The sequence below is a fragment of the Drosophila miranda genome (assembly GCF_003369915.1).
Source record: "Drosophila miranda strain MSH22 chromosome Y unlocalized genomic scaffold, D.miranda_PacBio2.1 Contig_Y2_pilon, whole genome shotgun sequence".
NCBI classification, from domain to species: domain Eukaryota; kingdom Metazoa; phylum Arthropoda; class Insecta; order Diptera; family Drosophilidae; genus Drosophila; species Drosophila miranda.
This window is the reverse complement of record NW_022881614.1, coordinates 17508027-17518452: the sequence shown is the minus strand read 5'-3', so window position 1 is coordinate 17518452 and position 10426 is coordinate 17508027.

Below are 10426 nucleotides of genomic sequence, written 5' to 3'. Positions count from 1 at the left end.
CGCGGATTTATCGGTCAGATATGCTGTCTGACACTCAGAAACATACCGAAATATACGACAGAACTTTACAAATATACAGGAATATACTGACGAATAATTTGTATTCAAGTTCCATATTCTTCGTTTTTGATATTTGGTTGGATATTACGAGCTAGATAGAACCCTCAGCTGTGCCCACATAATTTAATCCGATTACTGAATCAATGTTCTTCTTGACTGGCTTATTTTAAACACTTGCTTTAATTGGATTTTCTCTAAAAAAAGGTTTTAGCGAAAAAGGTCAGAAAATAATAAAAATAATGCTAACTAACTAAAACCCTCAGGTCAGAAAATAATAAAAATAATGCTAACTAACTAAAACCCTCAGCTCTGCCCACATAAAACAAGGTTTAAACAAAAAAGTTCAACATAAAATTAGTCGCAATGTTGCTGTCATTTGAAGACTTGTTGCTTATAATCTGGAGTATGTGCATTTTTATACCCTATTTAGCTAATTTAAAATTAAAACAGTAACTGTTTTCCAAACTGTAATGAATAAAGAAATTTTCTCAAATTGATAGTGACTAAATAGTGACGGCGCTGTCGTGGTCCATGACCGATAGCATGACGGTGAAGTTGAGTCCGTTCGTAGCTAGTACAATGAATTTTTAGGGACACCCCAGTACGGCTCCTGCTCCCCCCGATGTCCACATACACCATCGAGCCTCCCTGGACTTCCGCTAGATGGCGCGTCGCCCTCAGCCCTGGCCACCTATCGTTCAGGTGGGACTGGAACACCACCACGAGTATGTCGTCAGTCCCAGGAGGGACAACATACGCGTGGGCACTCCGTGCCCTCCATTCTTCTGCCGCGCCCAACGTAGGCCACACCCACACCTCACTACATTCTCAGGTCTTTGGCGTGGTACACTCCTATGGGACGGCCGTTAAGGTCCTCCAGAGCATACGCGTTCTCTCCTACTGGCTTCACTACCCGGCATCGGATGAATTTGCGCGAACCTGGCATTAAAGCCTTTTCCGAAGTCACTAAGTACAAAATTTCGGCGGAATACCTCTTGTCCCGGCTGGTTCGCTGGTTGTACCTTACCCTACTACGCTCGTATGCCTGATGTAAACTAGCGCGAATCCTCTCTTGGATGAGTTGTCGCTTGTCCTGACCCTCCAGCAGCGATATGTCATGCTCGCCGATTGACCGCAGTCGCTTTGCCAGCTTGTAGCATGACCCATGCAAATACATTTGCTGCCTGAAGACTGCAAAGAACGGTGTTACGCCTGTCTCCTCGTGAACCGAGTTCCTAATAGCCAGTTCTATCTTCGGCAGATGCACATCCCAGTCCCGGTGATCGTCTTCCAGATACGCCCGAATCGCGCTGAGTACTGTGCGATTCACGCGTTCGGCTGCGTTACTCTGCGGAGAATACACTGGCGTCCTCATATGAGTGACTCCGAATGCATCGGTTATCTCCTTAAAAGTTTTCGAGACGAACTGAGCCCCATTGTCCGAGTGAATCATCTCCGGCACTCCAAACTTGTAAAACACCTCGTGAACGAGGAATCTCACAACTTCCTTTGCTGTGGCCTTGGTCATGGTTTTTAGGAATGTGAGCTTAGAGAACTGGTCAACTACAATAAATATCCACGCCTGACCGTTCTTTGACCGCGGATATTTGCCAAAAAAATCAATATAAAGTTTTTGGAACGGGCGCTCAGTGACCACTTCTTGCCCCATCCCGACCTGCATCCGATAATTCGGCCCCTTCGACTCCTTGCACACGGTGCAGCTCCGCACCTCTATCGCCATGTTCGGCCAGTAAAACTGCCTACGCAATAAGTGCAAGGTTTTCGCGATTCCTCCGTGCGCTGTCTTCACTTCCGAATGTGCTTTGTCTATCAACGCGGCCGTCAGCGAACTCGGAACCCACAATTTCCAGACGGCGCCCTACAGTTGATCATCCAATCGTTCAAAGCGCATGCGCTTGAATATCATGCCGTCAACAATCTGGAGATCAGGTAAGCGGTCTTGGTTCTCTGTTATTTCCTTCCTTAATTCCTGATATTCTCCAGATTCAAACTCCACCGTTTCAAAACCCAGGATACTACTCGGATCCTCTTCCAGCTCTTCAATACTGCGCGACAATGTATCTGCCACTACATTGTCCGCTCATTTCCGGTGTTCTATGCCGAAATCGAAGGCCTGCAGTTGAAGGGACCAACGAGCTAAGCGACCATCCAGGTTCTTCATGGTCATGAGCCATTTGAGACTGGCGTGGTCAGTTATGACTGTAAACGGCATAAGCTCTACGTACGGACGGAACTTAAGGATAACCATGAGGGCTGCCAAACACTCCTTCTCTGTCACCGAGTAGTTTTTTTGGTGGAAATTCAGTTTGGCAGAGAAAAACGCTATGGGCCTCTCGTTCTGCTCGTCATCCCGTTGGAAGAGTACGGCTCCTACCTCATAATGTGAGGCGTCGCACTGTATGTAGAAGTGCCGCTTGAAATCCGCGTGTACCAGGACTGGTGCCGAGGTGAGTGCAGCTTTTAGCTCCCCCATGGCTCGTTTTGCCTCCTCCGTCAATTTAAACATTCCATTTCCCGACTTTTTCAGGGCGTCTGTGAGCGGACCGGCGATTTCAGCATAGTTTTTCATAAAGCGCCGGTACCAGCCCGCAGTTCCCAGGAAACTACGCAATTCTCGAACAGATCGCGGCTCGGGAATGCGCAAAATGGCCGACACACGATCCGGATCCATCTTCAGCGCTCCTCCTCCCACTATAAATCCCAGATATTTAATGTTTTTATAGCAAAAATTAGATTTGCTCAGCCCTATCGTTAATTTGCTTCTCGTAGACGCTCGGCAACCTGTCGCAGAATCTTCACGTGCGTTTGGAAGTCCTCAGCTATAATCAGCAAGTCGTCGAGATACGCATAGACGTCTGAACGCATCTCAACCGGAATCACCTTATCGACCAGTCTACATAGGCGTTGTGCGGCGTTGCAGAGGCCAAAGGGCATCATACGGAACTGGTACAGAGGCCGTGCCGGCACCGTGAACGCCGTATATGGTCGACTCTGCTCGTCCAGCTTGATTTGCCAAAAAGCGAATTTTAACTCGACGCTGGAGATATATATCGTCTGATCGAGACGCGACAAAATCCCCTCGATGCTAGGAAGTGGGTAAGCGTCCTTGATGGTTACTTTGTTGAGCTTTCGGGCATCGAGACAGAAACGATTTTTGCCCGGCCTTCGCACCACGGTGGTACGGTTGCTCCACGGACTATCACTGTACTCGATGACTCCCAAAGACAACATTTTGTCCACCTCACCACACACCACTTCCTGCATCGCTGGCGACAGCGGGTAATGTCGATCCTTCACAGGCTCGGCCTTCTCCACCAACTGAATTTTGTGAGTCTCTCTCGACGTCCTCCCCAGGCCTACGGCTTCGAAAGTCAGAAACTCTGCCTTCACCTGATCCAAGGCTGCCCTTTGCTCTTCTGACAACTCCCCTTCTACCTGCACTATCTCCTTCTCCGGGCCTTCCACATAGTGAGCGACTTGATCAGCCAGCACTTCTTCCACTAATCTGTGAGATGCCCCTACTGGACCTTCAACCATCACCTCAGGAGCCAATGAGAATACCCGCCAAAAGTCTACCCCAAGTAAATTTCCTGTTCCAAGAAAGGGCATACGAAAAACGTTAATCTTTTTACCTCTCCCTTGTATTTCACCGGTAATTCTACTCGGCCAACGATTGCGCGATCTTCCCCATTCGCTACCTTCACTATAGAATAATATCGACGAGCCTCCACGCCCAGCTTCTCCAGGAATTCCTGACCATTACACCCTAGCATGCTGGGTGTAGCGCCTGAATCCAACAGGCCTCGCACGGACTCGCCCATTATAGAGATTTCTGCGAAAACTCACGGGTCTTTCTTGCAACAACGCTTTACTGAAGCAATCACCTGCCGCCTCATAGCTCGCCTTTGCTTAAACCGGGATCTCGCCTTTCTCACCCGCACCGACAGTGCTCGCATACCATCCACTCGTAGTTCAGAAAATATTCTATTTCTGGTTTCTAAATAATTTCTTAAGCGCTCTTCATATGATAAGTTCCTTAACCTAGCATGCAAATTACGTCTATCTAATTCATTTTTATTTTCTTCTACTTTCTCTGCGCAGGCCCATTCTGTGAGCGTGATTCGCATGCTTGGAGCCCTCTTCACGTTTCCCGCGCAATTCGGACAGGTTGGACAATATGCATCGGGCTTTCCACACCGGTAGCAGAAAATTCGCCTCTCCGATGCCATGATCGGTCTGCCCGCAGTTCCAGCAAATCAACTTCTGTGGAACACGCTGTGTCACTTGCGCTTCCTCAATGACCTCTGCCTCTTCATCGCTAATCGACCGAACCTGCGCGACCTCGCTGACGTTCGCATTCGCCCCGCGACCATAGTTTGTGGCTTTGGGTGCTCCTCGCCACGAAGATCGAGCCATCCTCCTCAGATGTGCCTCTATTTCCACGCACTCATCCCGCAGTTCGTCTAAGGAATAAACCCGTAAGCCGTAGACGAAACTCGCTATCTCATCTGTGAGTGCCTTTTGACGATTTTTACCATCTCCTTTTCAGGTGGTGGCATCTCCAACCTCGACGCGAGCTTTCTCATGACATGAAAAAAGTCTTCCACACTCTCGTTTGACCGCTGCATTCTTTCTCGCAGTTCTCTCATGCGGTCAAACTCGGACGCCGTGCCTCGGAAACGAGCAATCAAGTCGCCCCTTAGTTCCTGCCAAACACCACCGCCATGATAACGGATGTACTGCCAGTACCATTCCCGCGCGTTTCCTGTAACCAGGTGATGAAATCCCTTTAGAACTTCATCCCACGGACAGCGGCATTAGGCTTGTAGGAATTAAATTCGGAACACAAAATCCTCGACTGTCATTTTGTTGCTGTCTCCGTCGAACGTCACGTCCCATTTTTCGACTCGGCCCCACCGTGGCCAAGGTCTATAACCCGGGGGATTTGGATGCGGATCTTCTCGAGGAATCCCACCAGCTCTCCTACCCTCGCCGCGACCCTGACCCGAGTGTCTGAGTGCTATCGGGTTTCGCCAATTTCGCGCTTGATGCCCACCCCGTTGATGCTGCTCACTGGATGCGGACGGTCCTACTCCTGAAGACAGTTCCGGACCAATACCACCTCGCCCCGAGCGAGCCAAAAATGTTTTTGGTGGCGGAATCGGCGCATCAGTCGTGCTCGACGGCTTCCTTTTCGGGATTGCTCCTCGATACTCCTGCTCATGGTGAACCTCCTCCCGCTGCGGTTCCTTCTGCTGCTGCAGCTGTCTAACCGGCTGGAGTACCACGTTGAGTTGGTGCATAATCTCGATAAACCCCTTACGCAACTCCTCTTGCAACACCCGACTAATCGAGTCAGTGTTCGCTGCGCTGTGTGTCGCATGAGCCTGGGCCAACGATACGTTGACTGCTGATGCCAGTTCGGAAGCAAGCGTGGGTGTAGGATCGGACATTGGCCATTCTTCTGACCTGGCCTGGGCCGGGCTTCTTGGCAACCCACCCGCAGCTCCAAGTTCCTCCCGATCTTGATCAAACATCGCCCCTGACACTTCTCCTATCTGGTCCACTGTTTGGTTTACGCGTGATCGCGTATGATACTGTCGACTACCCCCTTCTTGTGGCATCTGCACCGAGCAACACCAATATTACAAAAAACGAGGGGGAACGTTGTGAGTTGCTGCGGAGACCGCAACTCTACAGTTGTACCCGATACTAAGTCAGTATGGCTCTCCTCCGGCAGACGCCGCTAATATTAAACGACACGACAAAGAGTGCGTGCGAGAGACAGAAAATCAGTCTGAGCGTGACGTCGGGCGCTGCGTAGCCAGTGCAAATTGATTTGTTCCTTTTGGCTATAAAAATGATCCGATCTGATCCAGATTCAGCAATCTGATAGATATGGTCATTATCTATGATTCTGCGTTTTTAGTTTTCTCGAATCTGCAATATTGTGGATGCAACAGATTTTCGTCCTTTGTGGGGGCGGAAGGGGGTGGGGCGAAATCCTGAGATATAAGTTTTATAGTGAGATCTAACAGAAGTGCGGATACCAAATTTGGTTACTCTAGCCTTAATAGTCTCTGAGATTTGTGGATGCCCCAGATTTTCGTCCTTTGCGGGGGCGGAAGGGGGTGTGGCGCAATTTGGACACGAAACGGTCAAGGTCCGATATCACAGGAGTGTGGATACCAAATTTGGTTGCTATGGCTCTTATAGGTTCTGAGATCCTTGAACTCATATTTTGCAATTGGCAAAACAGACCATGAAACCTGTGTGTTAGAGAGAGACAGAGCGAGAAAGAATGAAATTGTTTTCTTGATTCTGGCTATAATAATTATACGATCTGGTTGAGATTTTACACTCTAGAACATATAGTCATCCTCTACGATTCTGCGTATCTTTAAAAATGTGGATGCCACAGATTTTCGTCCTTTGTGGGGGCGGAAGTGGGCGGGGCGAAGTTTTGAAATATTTTTGTAGCAGTGACATATCACAGAAGTCTGGATCCAAAACATCGTTGCTCTAGCTCTTATAGTCTTTGAGCACTAGGCGCTGAAGGGGACGGACAGACGGACGGACAGACGGACGGACGGACAGACAGACATGGCTCAATCGACTCGGCTATTGATGCTGATCAAGAATATATATACTTTATGGGGTCGGAAACGATTCCTTCTGGACGTTACACACATCCACTTTTACCACAAATCTAATATACCCCAATACTCATTTTGAGTATCGGGAGTTTGCGACGGACACATTTCCTGGTGGACTGTGATATCGAATAAATCTGTGATGGAATGTGATATTGGAATAAGTTAGAGTAAGTCATGTGATGTGATGTAATGTAAATGTTCATTGTAGTTTCGCACCTTCTTGTTTAAAACAAAGCCGCTTTCGTGTTTTTGAACCTGTTGTCTGTCTGCCGAGAGGTGGTGGCCCGGGAGTCGTAAAGACAACCCGCGATGCATCTGTTGTCATGGCAGATCGGTATGATGGATGACAGGAACAAATCACAAGCAAAGTGAGCTCATGCACCGTGAGGCTTCTCGTTTATCGGCCATCGCTTAGAGCGATGACTAGAGTAGATGACAGGCCACACAAAGGTGGTGTTCGTAATTGTAGGATATCCGTAGGGCGACTGTCAAGTGGAGCGCAGAAACTGGAGCGGTTACTGGTCCCGGCTAGTCACGTGTCCCCCTCTTAATGAATCTTGTAAGAAGAAGAAGAACTGTTAGGAATTTTTGTTGTTAGGTTTTGTGTTGTGTTGAATGTGTTTGAAGTTTGAGTGTCTTAGGTGGCGATCGAATATACATGTATGTTATTATTTATTTATTCAAATATTTAATTGCATATATCTCGTTAACGGCGCTGGTTGGCGCAATATTTATATCGGTATTTATTTATTTATTTATCGGAGTATTTATTGGTCCGAAGCGTGGTGTTATTTATTCTTACTAGTTATTTCTTTGGGTATTTATTTCTTAATTTATATATATTATCTTAGTTTAGGAGTTTCCCTTTTTTTTTTTGTAATATTGGTGTTGCTCGGTGCAGATGCCACAAGAAGGGGGTAGTCGACAGTATCATACGCGATCACGCGTAAACAAAACAGTGGACCAGATAGGAGAAATGTCAGGGGCGATGTTTGATCAAGATCGGGAGGAACTTGGAGCTGTGGGTGGGTTGCCAAGAACACCGGTCCAGGCCAGGTCAGAAGAATGGCCAATGTCCGATCCTACCCCCACGCTTGCTTCCGAACTGGCATCAGAAGTCAACGTATCGTTGGCTCAGGCTCATGCGACACACAGGGCAGCGAACACTGACTCGATTAGTCGGGTGTTGCAGGAGGAGTTGCGTAAGGGGTTTATCGAGATGATGCACCAACTCAACGAGGTACTCCAGCCGGTTAGACAGCTGCAGCAGCAGAAGGAACCGCAGCGGGAGGACGTTCACCACGAGCAGGAGTATCGAGGAGCAATCCCGAAAAGGAAGCCGTCTAGCACGACTGATGCGCCGATTCCGCCACCAAAACCGCTCGGGGCGAGGTGGTATTGGTCCGGAACCGTCTTCAGGAGTAGGACCGACCGCATCCAGTGAGCAGCATCAACGGGGTGGGCATTAAGCGCGAAATTGGCGAAACCCGATAGCACTCAGACACTCGGGTCAGGGTCGTGGCGAGGGTAGGAGAGCTGGTGGGATTCCTCGAGAAGAACCGCATCCAAATCCCCCGGGTTATAGACCTTGGCCACGGTGGGGCCGAGTCGAAAAATGGGACGTGACGTTCGACGGAGACAGCAACAAAATGACAGTCGAGGATTTTGTGTTCCGAATTGAATTCCTACAAGCCCAATGCCGCTGTCCGTGGGATGCAGTTCTAAACGGATTTCATCACCTGGTTACAGGAAACGCGCGGGAATGGTACTGGCAGTACATCCGTGATCATGGCGGGGGTGTTTGGCAGGAACTAAGGGGCGAGAGAGAACTGCGAGAAAGAATGCAGCGGTCAAACGAGAGTGTGGAAGACTTTTTCCATGTCATGAGAAAGCTCGCGTCGAGGTTGGAGATGCCACCACCTGAAAAGGAGATGGTAAAAATCGTCAAAAAGGCACTCACAGATGAGATAGCGAGTTTCGTCTACGGCTTACGGGTTTATTCCTTAGACGAACTGCGGGATGATGGTGTATCACTAATACACACAAGCGAAGTACAAAGCGGAATCGGACAGCTCGCACAGCCGCACAGCTAAAGGCATTAGCTGTAATCCCTTTGCTTTCGGTTCCCACGTTTATACGTATACAGGGTGTCTTTTTCGGTCGTGCTTAGTGGCTCTTTTAAAACCTCAACATGGCAGCACCTGAGCCTACCAATGTCGCGAACGCAGCAATGCCGAGTGATGTAGATTTCTACAAGCACAAGGCCGAGTCCATCGCGCGCCAACTAAAGGCCATGGATCGCTTTCTCACCAAGGAAGAGCTTGCCGAGTTAGATGAGGCAGAACTTCAAGCTCGCTTAGAGCAAATCGAGCGAATGAATGCGGATTTCGATGCCGCTCAAACGAGGCTTGAAAGGCTGGATTTCCTGCAGTTAGCCCATGATGCCCGACTGGACTTTTCGAATGTTTATGTGAAGGTTAGGTCCAGGCTGTCGCGGGAGTTGATGGCTGCTCGCACGGTAAATGTTGCCAATTCAACGGCTCGGCATACTCTCGAGGGGAATTCGTCGTTGTTCGCCTATAATAGTATAGGCCGTTCTCGAATGCCCGAGTTGCAGCTTCCGCGATTCGGGGGGAACTACATGGATTGGCCAGAATTCCACTCGATGTTCTCGACAATGGTGCACAAAGACCATCGTATACCAATCATCGAAAAATTCCAATATCTTCGGGGATGTCTAGATGGTGCTGCGCTGGATACGATTCGTTCCTTTGAACTTTCTGAGGAGAATTACGACAAGGCGTTGAATTTGCTAATGTTGCGATTCGATAATAAACTGTTACATTTTCAGGCACACGTCAAGGCTATTTTCGGGCTGCAAGGGGTGGAGAAGGGCTCAGCTATCGGCTTGCGCGCGCTCAGCGACAAAATCAATTCGCACTTGCGTGCACTTCAGACCTTGGCGACCCCGCAGGAGATTTCGGATGGGTTGCTGATCTTCATCATAGGCACGAAACTGCACCACAAAACAAAGGAGAAATGGGAAGAGAACTTGCCGACGTCAGGATTGCCTCGGTGGTCAAGCATGGCCTCATTTTTGGAAGCGAGATGTCGGATGCTGGAGAATTTGGGATCAGCCATGGCAACAAGTCCTAGTCAACAGGTGCGAGAAGACAAACCTGTCACCCTTATCACCTCCAGTAACGACCATCCCAACCCCATATGTAACCATTGCAATTCCTCCGTGCTTTACATATCTAGATGTCAGGCATTCCTGAATCTCTCTGCGTTTGAACGATACAAAGAAGCAAAGAAGAGCCGCTTGTGTTTGAACTGCCTCAACAAAGGCCATGAATTGCAGAGGTGCAGTTCAGGACTTTGCAGGCATTGCCAGGCCAAACATCACACGCTACTCCACATTCCATCGGGAACTGGTGCTTCATCTTCGTCTTCACCGGCTGAGGAATCGATCCAGCAAGAGACCGCGACTGTGCTTCTAGCAAGCGGGTGTTCTAGCCCTCCCCCCTCGATCCAGAAATCTCAGCCTAGCCAGAACGTGTTGCTACCTACTGCCCCCCATGTAACAGATCGTTATGGAGCACTTATCCCATGTCGTGCCATTTTGGATTCTGCATCACAGGCAAACTTTGTAACATCTAGACTTGCTGATCAGTTGCAGTTGGATCATC